The 17,761-nt window shown below is 43.7% G+C and overlaps 1 protein-coding gene across 13 annotated transcripts in view; it reads left to right on the top strand.

Annotated features, from left to right (window-relative positions):
• The window catches only part of TANC1 (tetratricopeptide repeat, ankyrin repeat and coiled-coil containing 1), a 230,335-nt gene that overhangs the window by 88,262 nt on the left and 124,312 nt on the right, over nucleotides 1-17,761 (top strand). The window lies entirely within an intron of this gene.

Here is a 17,761-nt window from a genome sequence, read left to right as displayed (position 1 = left end):
CTTTTTTAAACTAAGGTAAAGTAATGAAATTAAAGGATTTAGATCAAGAAGAGTTTTACAAATTGAGTTCAGTGTTTTCATTTTCTTTCTTTTAAAGATTTTATTTATTTGAGAGAGAGAGAGAGAGAGAGCATGAGCTGGGGCAGGGGGTGGGCAGAAGGACAGGGAGAGGGAGAAACTGGCCCCCTGTTGAGTGGGGAGCCTGGCCAACGGTCTCCCGACCCCAGGACCCTGTGATCAAGAGTTGGGTGCTTAATCTACTGAGCCACCTAGGTGTCCCAGTGTCTTCATTTTTTTTTTTTTTTAAGATTTTATTTATTTGAGACACAGAGAGAGATAGTACAAGGGGGGATGGGGGAGGAGGGCAGAAGGAGTGGAAGTAGACTTCCCGCTGAGCAAGGAGCCCAACATGGGCCTCCATCCCAGGACCCTGGGATCGTGACCTGAGCTGAAGGCAGCCGCTCAACCGACTGAGCCACCCAGGTGCCCCAGTGTCTTCATTTCTTGAGGAAAATTAGAAAAGAGGCATTTATCAACTGCCCAACATTATATAGCTAGTTAAAGCAAAAATGGGATCAAAGTATAGTTTCTGACTTCAGACGAGTTCAGTTTCTACTATGTCTCTGGATAGCTCCCATTATTTTTTTTTATTTCTAGCACTGAATAAATATAAAGGAAAAGCTATCCCTGAGATAGAAGGCAGTAGATTTACTTTATAACTTTTCTCTCCAAGAAAAGTGATTTCTACCCTGTCCCAGCCCCAAAGGGTTATTTCCGAGTTTCTTTTCTTTTTTTTTTTTTAAGATTTTATTTATTTACTTGAGAGAGAGACAGTGAGAGAGAGCATGAACGAGGAAAAGGTCAGAGAGAGAAGCAGACTCCCCATGGAGCTGGGAGCCTGATGCGGGACTCGATCCCAGGACTCCAGGATCATGACCTGAGCCGAAGGTAGTCGTCCAACCAACTGAGCCACCCAGGCATCCCTATTTCTGAGTTTCTTATATGGTCTTTACCAAGACTCAGTAACTGAGTAGTAGCTCTTCTTTTTCTATAACTCCCCCCCCCCAAGATTTTATTATCTGCAAGAGAGTGAGCAAAAGAGAGAGAGAGAGAGAACAAAGCTGGCTGGGAGGCAGAGGGAGAATCAGACTCCCTGCTGAGCAGGGAGCCTGATGATGGCTCCACACGGGGACTCCAGGATCATGACCTGAGCTGAAGGCAGACAACCAACTGACTGAGCCACCCAGGTGCAACCTTTTTTTATATCTTAAGGACCATTTCTGCTTGGTGTCTTTGAGATTACAAACCCATCCTTTTTTGTTTTTGTAAAACCATTTAAGCACCATAAATGTAAATAGTTAAATATACAATTATTAGAAAAAGAAAGAAAGCTAGGATGCTTGGGTGGCTCAGTCAGTTGGGCGTCTTCCTTCAGCTCAGGTCATGATCCTGGAGTCCCAGGACTGAGTACCATGTCGGGCTCCCTGCTCGGTGGGGAGCCTGCTTCTTCCTCTGGCCCTCTGCCCGCTCGCTCATGCTCCTCTCTCTCAAATAAATAAAATCTTAAAAAAAAAAAAAGCTATATAATGGCATTAGAAATAGGTACATTGCTATTTCTTCTCTGCTTTCCTTTTTGCCTCTAAAGGCAATTAGTGTTTCTTATTTGATCTTTCCAGATATTTTCTGTGTATATGCATGCATATGTACACACATGCATAGGTCCTTAAAATGCACAGATTTACACTGTTTTATTTTGTAAATTTGATTGCAGTTTTAGACATTTTTCGTATTAGCACACACTGATAGGTTTTTCAAAATTTGCTTAATATTATATTGGACAGATAGCTCATAATTTATTTCATTATTCTCCTATTGATCGTTGGTTAACAAGTTGGTTCATTTACAATCTTCCTAGATTTTTGTCAAATTGCCCTTCAGAAAGGTGGCATTAAATTGCCAATTCCATTTTCAGTATATGAGAATACATATTTACACACTTAACACCACTGGTTATAATCAAATTATTTCATCTTTGCAATGTGGTAGGCAAAAATTGTATCTCATTGTTTTAATTAAGTAATTCTTCAGAATGAATTCAAATGCATTTTTATGTTTATTGGCCGTGTGAAATCTTATTGCCTGGATTTGTAGCCTGATGCCATAGTTTACCAGCTGTGTGAAAATGAGCAAATTACTTAAACTTTCTGTGCCTCATGGGTCACTTATGAGGATTAAAAGAGTTAATATTTATAAAGTGCTTAAATCTATGCTTGACGCAACATATATATTATATAAGTATTTATCAGAGAGATTTAAATTTGTTTCTCTGTCCTGCCTATATGCTTACCTATTTTTTGTTGTTGTTGTTGAGTTTAGGATCTGTTTTAATATTCTTTAATATTCATTTTAATATTCTTTAATATTTATTTTAAGGAATGCATTTAAGTGGTTAACCATTAATTGTTTACCAGCTAGAGTTCTAAGCAAATCACACATGTAATGTTTAATTTTGAATTATAAAACCTAAAAAGATTCATGTATATTTCATCTTCATTTTTGGTAGGATTAAGTGAGAGATTTTGTTTTAATTCTGTACTTTCAGTGTTGAAAACTGAGAGGTTACACATCATTCTTTCAGGGAGGTCAGCTCTCTTTCCCTGCTTTGTAGGAGAGTTTTGATGCTGCTAATCTTATTAAACCTCTTAAAGCTACATCCTTAGCTCTAAGATAATGAAGATCAGAGATTCTGGAGTTTCCTCCCCCTCCATCCATTACATGGTTTCCATGGTTATTGGACTTCCCAAACAGTACTTCAGATCCCGTCTGACTTCATGGAAACAGCATCTCAAAGATGAACGAGCAGTCTGCTGGCTTGGCGTCAGGAAACTTGTTCCTGAAGGTCCAGTTTGATATAGCTGCTGGCTCCTTTAGAACAAGTGTTTCGTTTTTCTGAATTTCTGTTTTCTTGCCTATAAAATGAAGGTAATAGGGGCGCCTGGGTGGCTCAGGGGTTAAAGCCTCTGCCTTCGGCTCAGGTCATGATCCCGGGGTCCTGGGATCGAGCCCCACGTCGGGCTCTCTGCTCAGCAGGGAGCCTGCTTCCTCCTTTCTCTCTGCTTGCCTCTCTGCCTACCTGTGATCTCTGTCTGTCAAATAAATAAATAAAATCTTAAAAAAAAAATGAAGGTAATAATCTGCCATACAATAATGATAAAGGTCAAATGAAATGAAGGTTTTGTTTGTGTTTGTATTTTTTGTTTTGTTTTGTTTTGTTTTAATTAAGGGGAATTTATTTCACTTTTACCACATGATATCCTTGGTTTGGGGAAATGCCTGTCAAGTAAGGAAATCAGATACACTCCTGTAAATATTTAAATTTATATCAGGAACTTTTGATACCCAGATGTTTTGAGGGAGGGGTGAGATCTCTTTTTCTTCCTCAAACATAGTAGAGAAGCTAGGAAGTGAACCCTCTGGGAGAGAATAGGGCAGCACTGATGCAACTTTTTCTTTGAGTATTTACTATGAGTATTTACTATGAGTTTGAGTATTTACTATGTATCCATATGCTAGATGCCTGTAAATAGTTAGCCCACATAATCAATAGCTTATTAGTAGAGATTAAAGAGCTAGTTTAATTACTGTGCAGTTACTCACAGTAACTGTGAGTTACAGTGAGGTAACTCAGCTGGGATGGCAGAGCCAAGACTTGAACCCGTTTGTCTGTCTCCAAAGCCGGTGTCCTCTGTAATGTATCAGCCAGAAGCTATGTAAGCTTCTGTATCCGCAACACGGGGTTAATGACAGTTTCTCTCTCCTTGGGTGGTTCGTAGTCCTGAGGATCCTGTGAGTTACAAGGCTTAGAACAGTGCCTGGACCATCGTAAGCATTTTACATTTGCTCTTACTATGACTGATAGCACTTTCTGTGTCATTTGGACTCTTCCCTGCTACACCCCTCTTTTGATCCCTTTAGGCTTTAGTGAATGGCAGTGTCTTGGATAGTTTTGTTTCCTTGCCTGTGTGGCAGACACAACTTAGCCATTTCATCTGGTGCGGACAGAGGAGAGCCATGGTGAGGGGTCTGGCCTTAGCAGAGTGCTGTGGGGGCAATTGCTGTCAGCAGTCTGGGATGGCATGTGCTGCCTGGGCAGGGAAGGGGAAAAGAAAAGGTTTAAGCCCCTAACACAAGGATCCACCACCAGAAGGCCTTGGTATCTAAGAAGATGTGTGTGTACTCGAAGATGCGGTGCCTGTGTGATCTGGTGTTCTCCTTGTCTTCGTCAGAATGGGCTTTCGCATAGTTGTCCAGTGCATGGATTCCTAAACCTGGCTGCTTCCCCGAGAGCTTTGTGAGTCAAATTCCCACCTGCAGTGGGAGTTTGTAGTGCTTTTTGAATGGTTAGCCAGGTTTGAGAACCATTAGGAAGCTGTGCAGGGCCGGCCTCAGCCAGCCATGGCAGAAGTACATATATGTGACTGGGAGAACTCCTGGTCTCAAGAGGACCTCCCCCAGTATCTTGTCAACCCTGTACTTGGCAGCCCTCCAGAGGTGAACTGGAAGTACAGAAATGCAGCTCTACAAGGAGCTGAGTGACAAGGGTTCCATTCTAGAAATAACCAGGGACAGGGTTTCATCAAAGCAATTTGTCAGTATGTTTTATTTAGTTCTTGTGTTTATTGTTGATTCCTCATCAATATTTGCGTATTCTCATGCTTCCAAGTTAATACAGAAGTGATAGCTATTGAATATAATTTTGATGCTTAATTGACATACAATGTTATAGAAACTGTTGCAGGAGTGCATTTCCCAGAGCGATGCTCAGAGAATGAATGGAGTAATGCGCATTCCATTTTATATTTGAGAAGTCATGATTAGAGTGGAATGTTAATATGGTTAGTTGTGGTGAGACAATATTGACATTGTTGCTAAGATATCGTACCAGACATCTCATTGAGGCTGCTGTTTTGAAAAGTGAGCAATGCTGCCTTTTTCCCTCTCTCCTCCTCTGTGGTGCTAGTGGAGTAGGAATATAGCAAAAAAAAAATAATAGATGCAGAAAATGTAGTCTTCTCATTCTCTCTCTCCACTCCCTGCCCCCCAGTACAGGCCTAGGAAGGATCTTGTTAAACAGCCACACGTACACAATTGACTTAGTCTGCTTTTTTCTAGAATGTGTGCTGAATTGGTTATATAGCATTTTTAACGTGTGTTTGTGGGGAGGAAACTTTCAGTGCTGCCTAGAAACTTGGAGGTATTTCTCCCTAAATGTTTATAGGTCCCATTTCCCTTCTAAGGAGTTGAAATAAGATAAATGGTAGAAGCTCCCTCTTGTCCTTCTTTTCTCTTGTAATGAGGCCTGTTGGCAGCAGCATTGCGGGTGGGATTGCCAGAGTTTGGATTCGAGTAGTTAGTGAGGGGGTGATGTGCTGGTTTTGGCATTGTTCTAAAAGTCTTTTTCCCTTCCACTTATTTTTCCACCCCCAAAATGTCATCGTGTCCAATGTGACAGAATGTTCCCGATGATTACCATTCAGAGAAACATGACTCGCTAAATTATCTGTGGATGACAATCAGAATTTCTTAAGCACCTAACAGCATTCCGTGCTTGGTATGCACCTTGGTCAGGGGACCCACCGTTACAAAGGCAAACCAGCGTACAGCCATGATGAAGAGCTCGGACAGTGGCTCAGACTACCTCGGTTCAAATCCAGATCTACCACTTGTGGGCTGTGGGGCCCCGGGCAGCTTACTTAGTAGCTTCCCTAGGCATTAGTTTTCTCATCTGTAGCCCAGGGACAATGACAGCAAATGGAACAGGGTGAAAAAATAAAATATAAAAATTAAATATAAAATATAAAAATTTTATATAAATATAAAATATAAAATAAAAAATATAAAAATAAGCTAATATATGTAAAGTGCTTATTAGCTAGGTCTGGTGTAGCATGTAAGGCTTTACTACTAACTTGATCACCCTCATTATTATTTGGACAGATACATTTGGTGAACATACATTTATATTTAGAATAGAGAACTCAGTGGAGGTCCTGATGTGTTACTTGGGTACTTGCTTTAACATGAAATTCAAGGGTAAGTGGGCTCCAGCAATCGTAGGGGGCTGAACGTGTAACTGAGGTAGAGAATGCCTTTAGGAGTCAGATATTCAGTCTCTGGGGCCGCCATCTTGCAGGCCCAGAGCCCCATTCACATGGATGTGAGACAGCACAGTGGCAGCATGGTGGTCCTATCCTCATCATTCTTAACATCACACCCAAGATCTACAGAAAAAGGAGAGTTTTCTGTGTTGTAAGAAGTTATATTCAGGGGGCGCCTGGGTGGCTCAGTGGGTTAAAGCCACTGCCTTCGGCTCAGGTCATGATCCCAGGGTCCTGGGATCGAGCCCCGCATCAGGCTCCCTGCTCAGCGGGGAGCCTGCTTCCTCCTCTCTCTCTGCCTGCCTCTCTGCCTACTTGTGATCTCTGCCTGTCAAATAAGTAAATAAAATCTTAAAAAAAAAAAAAAATCTTAAAAAAAAGTCATATTCAGGATGTTGTTTTTGAGAAAGGTCATTTATTTTAAAGATTTTCTTTATTTGAGAGAGAGAGGGAACGAGCATGAGCAGTGGGAGGGGCAGAGGGAGAAGCAGACTTCTCCCTGAGCAAGGGAGCCTGACACTGGGCTCCATCCCAGGACCTCAAGATCACTACCTGAGCTGAAGGCAGACACTTAACCTACTGAGCCACCCAGCCACCTCAGGAGAGTTTAATGTTAAGGAGTGATTGGTTATAGATTGAAAGTTGTAAGCAGAGAAGTCAGGCATGTAGATAGAGCTGGGGCAGGGCGGTTCCTTTGTATGTTGCATACAGTACTATGTACTACTTTGTATAGTAGCCAGTGTAGTACTACAGACAGTGTACATAGAATAAGGAACTAGATCTTGAGCCACACAGTGACGATAAGAGGAAGCCAGTCCAGACCTTCACTGTGAGAGCAGTCAGTAAAGCAGACCATTCAGTGTCTGTAAGCCCTGGGGAAGAGATGACTATGGACAGTTTGAGCTACACAGACAAAGGCAAGTCTCAACCAGGTGGATGAGTAGACACATTTGGAGATGCCTAGATAAAGGAAAGGTGAATCCTCCTTCCTGAGGAAGGGGCTTCATGAGAGTGATAACTTGGCAGGTGTCCAATGGAGGGGATTGCTGGGAAACCTCCCAGTGTAGAAAGAAATGGATACAAATGTCTCAAATAAATGTTTAATGGAAAATAAAGCATGTTTTCTTCTAAAATATTCTCATTATGAAAATGTCAGAACATATGTCAAACCAAAAATGTAAAAGGGAACAACGGTTGCTGTTTCCACCCCCATAAGAATAACCATCAACATTTATTGAACCTCCTTCTAGCTTTTAGTTATACATATTTTCCTATTGTCATCACATATACAAGACTGTGTATACTGGCTTAAATGTTTCTTCCATATGTCTTTAAAAATGTTGATCATCTGATAAACTCAAATTTTCCTTTTTTGTAATTTTGGTTCTTTGGCAGTGAAGATGGTGGTTGTGGTGTTCTGTGCTCTTCTGCTTCTTTAGAGGTTGGGGCGGGGGGTGGGACTTGTGGGAGAGCTTTTTCTGCCCAGTGTCACAAACATTGCAAAAAATGTTAGCCATTGTTTGCAGTTCTGGCACAGGGCACTATTTTTTTAAGAGGTTGCCAGATAAGGTAAGAGATTGTTTCTGCACTATGGAGTGAAGGATATGGTTCAAAAACCACATTTCCTGAATGAGAAGGGAGTGGAAGCAGAAGAGGGACAGTTGAGTGAAGTGTTTGAAGACTGGGCTTGGGCTATAGTTTATAGCCCTCCCCTCTTTGTCCCCTTAATGATAACGTCTTCACTGTTGAAAAGTTAATTTTGGTTCTTAAGAGACTTTTTTATTTTTTCAAGGAGGATAAATGGGCTGGGTATTTTCTGAACCTTTGGATATATGAGACTGTTTTTTGGTTGATATTATACTTAATAGAAAACTGGGTGTGGTTTTTATAAGGTTTGGTCTCTCTATTCCCTTCAAATTTTGTAGGTGTTGCTTTCCACCTCTGGTATTGGTACTAGAGAGGAGAAGTGTTGTGGGTTGAATTGTGTCTCTCCCCACCCCCCAAAAGATGTTGAAGTTCTAACCCTCAGTGCCTGTGCAGGTGACCTTATTTGGAAGTAGGGTCTTCATAGATGTAACAGAGGTAAAATGAGGTCATACCGGGTTAGCGGGGGCCCTAATTTACTAGGACCGCCCTTAGAAGAAAAGCATAGACACTGGGGACGATGCCATGTGATGACAGAGGCAGAGATTAGAGTGATGTATCTACAAACCAAAGATAATAGGCAGTGCCACAAACCAAGAGAGGCATGAGTTCGATTCTCTCCTGGAGCCTTTAGAGAGGGACTGGCCCTGTTGGACACCTTAATTGTGGACTCAAAGCCTCCAGATGTGGGGCAGAATAACCTTCTGTTGTTTAAGCCACTCAGGGTGTGGTATGCTGTTACAGTAGCCTGAGGACCAAGATAGATCAGTTGGGTTCTTGTTTCTTTGAAAATCTGTCATTTTGCAGCCCATCAATTTTTTTTAACTCTGTATTTACCTGGATTTTTATGGTTAAGAAAATATTATCAACCTAGTTTTGCCAGGATAAGTCCAGGTATAACTACAGTCCATAGTTCATCCTATGCCAGGATGAACACCAGGTGTGTTCCCTTCAGGGTACAGCCCAGGGTATGGGGAGTCCTTTTTATCTGCATACTTTAATTAAAAATAAAAGATTTGTTTTTAGGTTTTGAAATGATCATGTCCTCATTTCTTCTCAGAAACACCTTTTGTTTTTCCTGTCTGTAATCTTAAGTTACTAACATGTTGACCACGCGTCTCTGCATCTGGGAAGACTTCTTCAAGCTTGTTCTTCATCATGGAGTCAATATTCTCTAGTGTGAATTCTACTCTTCCATGCCTGGAATGTGGATCATAATCTGGTGACAGCTTTTTAAATTCCTTGCTTTTCTTCCCTTATTTTTTTTTTTTTTAAGATTTTATTTATTTATTTGACAGATAGAGATCACAAGTAGGCGGAGAGGCAGGCAGAGAGAGAGAAGGAAGCAGGCTCCCCGCTGAGCAGAGAGCCCGATGCGGGGCTTGATCCCAGGACCCTGGGATCATGACCGGAGCTGAAGGTAGAGGCTTTAACCCACTGAGCCACCCAGGCGCCCCTCTTCCCTTATTTTTAATCTGAGTCTGGTATATAGAGAAAATAAGAAAGAAACACAACGCATGAAGGATCTAGAAGGCCATGTTCTTCTGTATTCTTTTGAGGATGCCATGCCTTTCATGGAATGAATTCTTCTGCCTTTTTTCTTTTGAGTCTTCAGATAGATACTCCCTTTCTTCTCTCTCATAAGCTGTGTGTTTTCTCATTCTCCCACCATTTATTACTTCAGTTTTGAGGGGGAGGCTTTTTCCCAGAGAGATAGAGTCTAGTCAGCCCTGTTTTACCCACATGGATCTGTTGCTTCCTGCTGGTGGGCGTGGGGCGAAGACAGGAGTGGACGCCTGGGTGAGGGCCCAGATCGCTCCCTGACCCAGTGGGCTAAGTGCACTTAGGCCCTCAGTTGTTGCCCTGTTGTTACCCTTAACATTATTGGGAATTCTTTCCTTTTCTGGCACTCCCTTATCTTTCCGTATGCTTTTTGCATTTATGAGTTTTTCTTTTACTTTGTAGTTACAAGTATCTTATCGGGATCTTGGGAGACGTTTTGCTAGCAGCTTTAAAGGAAACAGGATTTTCTGCTTTTATCACCTTTAGCCTACCACCACCCCACCCACTGCACTCCTGGCTGCTCCCCGTTTTCCTTGTACCCCCGTATTCCTTGGTCCTGTCCTGCGTCATTCCTAGCCTTTGCAGTCCCTGCTTTCCTCCTACCCTCTCTAGAGCCTGTTTAGCCTGTCTTTCCCTCTTCCTGCCCTCTCCGTGGTAGACATCCGGATGACTCTGTGTGTGCCACAACCACAGGCATGCCCACACTCCCCCACCAGCGGTGGAGATGCCCTGGACTGGAAGTGAGCCCAAATGCAGGGTGGGCAGAGGAGAAATGGAGCGTGTGCCTATACAGAGCCCATCCATGATGGGGAGGGGGGCATGAGTGCTCAGTGAGATTGAGAACCTCACCTCCTTTGGATCAGGGTGTCCTAGTGCTTTCCCTGTACTGCGTCCACTTCAGCCATAGAAAATAAACTCACCACCTGGCAGTCAGCCCCCCACGCCAGTACTTTGAATGGTCTTTGTGGGATTGATCTTTTTTTCACCCATTTGCCAAGTCAGGCCATGGTGGGTGACCCATTTAGACTTAAGATCTTTGTATCTAGACATTGCAGTCCTAAGGAATGCAAATTTAAAATATTTACAGGAAACATAGGCACATAAAATGTGAACTGTGTAAAAGCGTAACCCTCCCATTCACGCTCCTCCTTGGTGTGCTTCCTTTCCCAGAAGCAGCCACTGCTGCCAGTTCCTGTGTGTCCTTCTAGATACCCTCCGCTCACGTACAACTGTTTATGTTTACATTTTTCATATATACATAAGGATACAGTGTATATGCACGTGTGTATACAGAGAGGCATACATAAGCACACACGCACACACACTAAAGGAATGTATGTTGTATTTTAATCATCTGTACGATGGAGTTTCCTTTTTCATCTCTCTCACCTATCTTTGGAGAGGGGCATAAATATTATTTGTCTGCCTTGCTGCCTTGGTGTTTCTCAGCCCTGGCCAGGCCTGAGAGGCACTCAGCGAAGAGAGTTGCCGGTGCCTGAGCCACACCCCAGTGCTGCTCTGACAGCCTCCCTGGGTCCGGCGGCTTCCCTGTGTGCGGGGCCTGGGAACTGCGGCTTTGGGAGCGAGCGGCAGGCCTGGCAGATCTGCCCACTCTGCGTGGGGGGTGTTCCACAGGGCTCGGGGCCCTGAGTACCCCTGATGAGGCAATGGGGAGTAAAGGATTCCATGCATACATCAGCTTGCTTTTGATGCAAGCGGCCCACTCCTTTATTCTTCACCTGAGGCAGGCTGAGTGGCGAGCTTCTTGGTTGGATGGGGTGGGAGCGGCACTCAGTGCCTCCACCCTGGGCAGAGAGAGCAGGCCCAAAGGCTGCAGGAGGAGTTAAAGGAACTTAGAACGCAAAGGAAGAGGAGAAGAAACTATTTCAGGTGCTTGGTGACTAAACATCTATCTCGGATCCACTTCGCTTGTATGGTGACAGCATAAGGTGTGACTGACGGAAAGAAAATTAACGATCTGGGCCCGGGTGCCTCCCAAATGGAATGATCCAGGAATGCTGTGGAGCTAATTAACCAGCCGGCACGAAACCTGAAAATAGATGAGGGAACAGGTTTCTTCTCACGGTGGCCTGGTACTGCGTATAGACCTATAAATACTATTTTTGGCATTCCCTATTAAGTATTCAAAATGACGTAATGTTGAAAGACCTAGCTCAGTAGCCCTTTTTCAGGGTAGCAGAATGGATTCTGGATTGGACCTTCTGGGTTCAGACTCTGCTTTTGCCGTTGGCCAGTGTCCGTGAACAGGATACCCGGTGCTTTCGGTGTGGTGGTCTCGTTGTCAGAGAAGCATGAAAACAATACCCACTTTCAAGGTCCTTGTGAGGATAGGAGATAATGGGTATAAAGTGCCTTGAACCCTGTCCTAACGCATAGTACTCCAAGGAAAGCATTTATTGTGTTGAAATACCGCCCCTCCCCCCCAGGGGCTTAGGGGTGGACATGTTTGAGGCTTTGTATCTTTTTTTTTAATTAAGATTTTATTTATTTTATTAATTAGAGTGCAGAAGCACATGAGCAGGGGCAGGGGAGAGGGAGAAGCAGGCTCCCTGCCGACCACGGAGCCCGAGACAGGGACTCCAGGACCCTGGGATCATGACCTGAGCTGAAGGCAGATGCTTAATCCAATGAGACACTCAGGTGCTCTGAGGTCTTGGTATTTTTTAAGCTTAGAAACCCTTTCCTGGTGACCTGCTTAAAGGAGAATTTTGACAATAAGAGATCAAATGCCTGTCTCTTTCCCCATTACCTGGGTCAGGGCAAAGTACATTTAGTTCTCTAAGCACTGAAAATTGAGAGTAAAATTGTGAGGTACACAGTATTTACTGATCTCCATTTAGAATCTGGTTGGTGGGTTTTTGAAGGCAAATGGATAAACTTGTCCCATTAACCAGGTTTTTCTACACTGGGGGAGGGTGGGAGTTCGCTGCTTTGTTGCCTCTTGGCAGTGTTGAGTCTTAGTCACGATTCTGAATAATGTTCTGGAAAACTGTTTTCTTGGATACATTTATCTTAGCTCTCTTTTTGGAAATGTACATTAACAATCAGTAGCTCTGGCTGGTTACTTGGGGGAAGATCCTGTAAGACATAAAACAGCGTAAAATGTTTTCAGTTGCAGAGAGGCCTTCCAGAGGCTCCCGGAATGATACTTGGATCTTGTGGGAGGAAATCTTTTCCAATTTTCTAGGTTTCTGTAAATCTATATGAGTTATGTGGTTATAAAACCTTATGATGGGAAATGTGTTTGGGAAACATGAATGTGCTCCCAGGCAGGGACTGCACAAAAGATGCCCTAACACATTTAATGCCCCAGTTAAATGTATTGCACAAGTCTCGTTTTCTGGAACTGGATAAACAGAACATCCTTTCTTTCTATTCTGAGCTTCTGTCCCCCTCCCCTCTCCACCTAGTCACTTCAATGGCACAATAAATGGAAATCTTATTTCCTGCATCTGCAGACCTATTTACCTGAATGTCTAAGCTCCCCCTTGCCTTTCTCAGGTCTGTTCTTTCTGAAATGTGATTTTGCTTTCATCTCCCTAGCTTCTTTGCCCTCTTTTTTTTTTTTTTTTTAAAGCTTTCTCTAATCCTGCACTCCATTTACTTTAATCTGTAACGTTGGACATTGCCATGCTGCATAGACACCTTTAAACATTCATCATCTCCCAGATTTGCATTTTCTTCCATTATGAACTTAAATCCTTTTTCACAGTCTGTACCAGTGAAAAAAAATTTAAAATAAAGAACTATTATCAAAAACCATTTCTGCAGTTTAAAATGCCTTATTGGATGGCTTTATCCTTTTGATAATTCCATTATCTTTGTAAACTATGACTTGAATTTATAGTATGTGCATATGTATGTGTGTAGTTATATTTATGACACATGGGAAGAACCTTATGCCCCTATGCCCTTTATGGTCTTTTATTTTCGGAACTCAAAGAAGTGATTTTAAAATAAGAAAAGTACGTGTGTGTGGGTGTGTATGACAGCGGCTGTACATGACCTGCAAAGCCTAATCCTTAAAAGCAAAATGTTCTGACCCTTTAAAGATGTCTTAATTTAAAATCATGTCTGTTTTGGGGACCTCCATTTTTTTTGAAATAAAGTCCTTGAATATGTAGAGCAGTGTGAGCTGGCCAGTTGCGGGAATTGAGAAAGGAGGTCATTCTAGGTATGTGGCCCCTGCTCCCAATAGTTAACCTCCACGTCCCAGCTTCCTGTCTGTGAAGCAGTCTGATTGGACTTGGATGTTCTCTGAGACTGAAGGCACGTTGGGGATCCATTAGTGTTCCATGGGAAACACCTGCTGGTGGGACCGGAGGCAGCCCGGCAGATCATGGGTAGTTGATAACATGATTTTCCTACTCTGGAGAGGACACCTCGGCCTACCACGGCTGGCATTTCTGCCATACCAATCAGAAGGGTGATCCGAGTGTATCTCATCACTTAATGGAGGAGGGAAGAAAATAGGTCACAGTTCAAAGAACACCAGCGCTAAGGGGACTGTGCTCACAGTGCCGGTTTTTTCAGTGAAATGGTTTTAATTCTTCTCGAAATCTCCTGGAGCATCTGCTGAGGAATGTTAAGTCAGCCAGAGAATTTCTGGTGTCCTGTTGCCCAGAACCCATGTTGGATAACTCTCGTGGATGCCCCTGAGAGATTTTCGCTCTCTGCCACTGGCGTCGTCTGTGTTCTTGTGTTGCTCTTGGATTTTTGTTGACCTGAACGCCTTAGCTCGCGTGAAGTTAAAGCACCAGGCTCCAGGATGCCGCCTCCGGCTTCTAGGCTGCCGGCTCACCCCACTCATTTCATGTTGCCTATTCATAGGTAAAACTTCTCTTCCAGCTCTGTGCCTTTCTAATAAAAGGGAGCTGGAAGTTCGGGGTCTTTCACTTTGAAAAACAAAGCAACAGGACAGCATGTTTGGGACTGATATTATGGTAAGATGTCAAAGTAAACTTGAAATAGAAATCCTTCCTTCCCGAGCCCCAACTCCAAGTGTCGTTTTATTACAGACCACATAAAATCACAGTGTCATAGTGCAGCTGTTCCGGAGGCTGGAGGTCCTCATGGTTACGGCCTGCTTTGGAAACATCCTCACCATACTTGGAGTTAATGAAAATATTTGCTTTGCTTGATATAAACAAAGTTTATGGGCAGAATTTGTAATTAGATAACTCTCTAATTTTTTTTTACCCTTCATTCCCCAGTTTTTTGCTTGTATCACATTGGAGAATACTAAGTATTTAAGAAAATAAACCTTTTTTCAGTAACAAGGTTTACTGTTTTTTTCTGGTGTTGACATAATAGATATATTTCTCCCTAATTTTGTTGTGTCCCCACAAATTAAGGGGCTTGAAGTCTGGTTTGGGGTTTGCTTTTTTTTTTTTTAAAGATTTATTTGTCAGTGAGAGAGCACACAAGCAGAGAGAGAAGCAGGCTCCTTGCTGAGCAGCGAGCCCAGTATGGGACTCAATTCTAGGACCCTGAGATCATGACCTGAGCCGAAGGCAGATGCTTAATCAACAGAGCCCCCCAGGTGTCTCGGGTTTGTTGTTGTTGTTACAGGTTGGAAATAGTTGTGTGTGAGTAGGGAAGATGGTACCTTGTCACAGCACCTGCTCCTCTCAGGCCAGTCTAGCTGTTGAACTAGCAGGTCTATGATTTAGATAGTATGAGGACAGCCACAGGGCAAACCACATGGGTAACTCTTCGAGGTGCCCCCCACCTCCTCTGTACATACCTTTTGGGGCTGTGGCCTCCGTGCTTTCCAAGTTCTTCTCCGTCTCCTAGTGTTCCTTGCCAGATATCCAAGACATCAGGCAACCAGGCACCATTCTTGTAGGCATAGCGCCTGCTTGCATTCCCTACATGAGCCCAGTGTGGTGGTGGTCATGTGTTCCCGAGACTGGACCAGAGAAGACTGCTCTCCTTCCCTCTGCTTTCTCAAATCTCCTCAGTGTGCAGCTTGCTCGGCCCCAGAGGGAGTTTGCATTACAGTGTACCCGCAGCTGTGCCTTAAGTTCCCTTCCATAGACAGAGATCACCAGAGAAGCAGCCGGGAAACCTCGTGTCCTGGCTCAAGACCTCAAGGAGGTAGTTTTAAAGGATTTCTGGCTGATCTCCAGGGGTGTAAGAGCAGCTCTGGGGGCCTGGCCATTGGTGGTGACTTCTTACAGTGCAGATCAGGAAGCAGGGCAAGCGAGGGTTATAGGAGGACCAGACTGGGGCCCTGCTGCTGTTCACATAGATTCAGGATGTAAGGATTTCCACTAATTCCAGCTTCCTTCCCCCAGGAACAGAACGTTTGTGTGGATGTTCTTGTTTTTGAAAATTCTAGTGAGGGTTTCCTGATAATTCTGTTTATTTTTTCAAATACCAGTCGCTTGGACATTTAGTGATAAATCTTTAATTTCCCAGGTCTGTTAAAACCTATTAAAGCAGGTGTCTAGGTGGCTCAGCTGGTTAAGCGACTGCCTTTAGCTCAGGTCATGATCTTGGAGTCCCGGGATTGAGTTCCCTGTTGGGCTCCCCGCTTGGTGGGGAGCCTGCTTCTCCCTCTGACTTACCCCTCTTTTGCTCTCTCTCTCTGTCATTCTCTCTCAAATAAATAAAAATAAAATCTTAAAAACAAACAAACAAACAAACAACAAAAACCCTTCAGGCATAGCTGGCCCAGGGGAAACTCAAATGACCTTTCTGATGTTGCAAACTTACCTATTGTGGGACCCATGGCTTTTCCATTCACAGCTCTGCTGGTTCTGAGTTGCCTTTGAAAGCCAGGCATGAGCCTGTCTGCCTGTTTTAACCCCAGCCTCACCCCCCATCTGTGCACGGGGTGACTACTTATTTTACCATACCTCCCAACATGGTGAATGAGCACAGCGACACAATTTGAACTTGAGAGTTTAGGTCACGTCTCTTTTGAGTCTTGCACACAAAGACCGACAAAAATTGAGCTTCCGATTCAAATCCAAGCCTTGGTTTTTCAGAGTCAGGAAGGTCTGGTAAGGACCAGTTGGTTAGTAGTTAGCAGAGAGACTAGTTTGCTTATGAAAAGCTTCCTGTGTTTTTTCCAGCTCTGCTGTATATAAAATTAGAGCTTGTAGGGGCGCCTGGGTGACTCAGTGGGTTAAGCCGCTGCCTTCGGCTCAGGTCATGATCTCAGGGTCCTGGGATCGAGCCCCGCATCGGGCTCTCTGCTCGTCAGGGAGCCTGTATCTCCCTCTCTCTCTGCTTGCCTCTCTGCCTACTTGTGATCTCTGTCTGTCAAACAAATAAATAAAATCTTAAAAAAAAAAAAATTAGAGCTTGTAGATATTTTCATCATCAGGGTAAAGGTTTACCTTCCCTCCTCACCCAGCCTCAGTTGCTTCTTAGTGCACTCAGGAGGGGAAGAAGGGATGGATAGGGGAGGAGCAATAGAGGAGAGCTTCTTATCAGAATGCTTGAGGACCAGCTGTATCTTTTCCAGAGAGGCTGATCTTAGCCAACATACTCTTCCTTTTGTCCTCTCTATACTGTAATTGTGTCCTCTGTATTTTGTCATTGGATCTGCTTACACTAGAGTATCTAATTTCATGATAGTAAGCTTGTTTGTCCTTAAGTTCACTTGGGGCTGAATTCCAGGGAGAACCTGCTTCATCAGTGAATCCTGTTTCCAGTCCCATGACTAAGAGTTGGGCTGGTTGAGTTGTAGGAAGGTGGTTGCTGTGCTGTGGGGATTGTGGTGTGGATCTGATGAGAGAAGAGGTCTATGGTACTGGGGAGGAATGTTGAAGTTGGGAGACTCTCCCTTGGGTTCTCTTATTGGAGAGAAGTGGCGGGAAGCCAGGGAGTTCTGGAAAGCATCTGGGTGTTTGAATCTATTCTATGATACCTATGTAAGATCCCCTCCCTTACTTGAGCTAAAATCATAGTTTCTTTCTTTTTTTTTTTTATAAAGATTTTATTAATTTATTTATCAGATAGAGGGAGAGAGAGCACGAGCTTAACCAACTGAGCCACCCAGGCGTCCCGAAATCATAGTTTCTTATGCATCATTCATACTTGGCCTTAATCTAATCTCAAGGGACGCCTAGGTGGCTCAGTCGGTTAAGCATCCAACTCTTGATTTCAGGTCAGGTTATAACCACACGATCCTAGGAATGAGTCCGGCATCAGGCTCTGTGCCCAGCAGGCAGGAAGTCTGCTTGAGATCTGTTCCCCTCCCTGCTCGTGTACTCTCTCAAAAAAATAAGTCTTAAAAAAAAAAATCTAATCTCGGGGTGCATGGGTGGCTCAGTTGGATAAACGTCTGCCTTCGGCTCAAGTCATGGTTCCAGGGTCCTGGGATCGAGCCCCTCATTGGGCTCCCTGCTCAGCGGGGGGTC

The sequence above is a fragment of the Mustela putorius genome, unplaced genomic scaffold, assembly GCF_011764305.1.
Source record: "Mustela putorius furo isolate JIRA1106 unplaced genomic scaffold, ASM1176430v1.1 tig00003869_pilon_pilon_pilon, whole genome shotgun sequence".
Classification (NCBI taxonomy): Eukaryota; Metazoa; Chordata; class Mammalia; order Carnivora; family Mustelidae; genus Mustela; species Mustela putorius.
The sequence above is the reverse complement of the archived record's forward strand: the minus strand, read 5'-3'. Positions and strand labels throughout refer to the sequence as shown.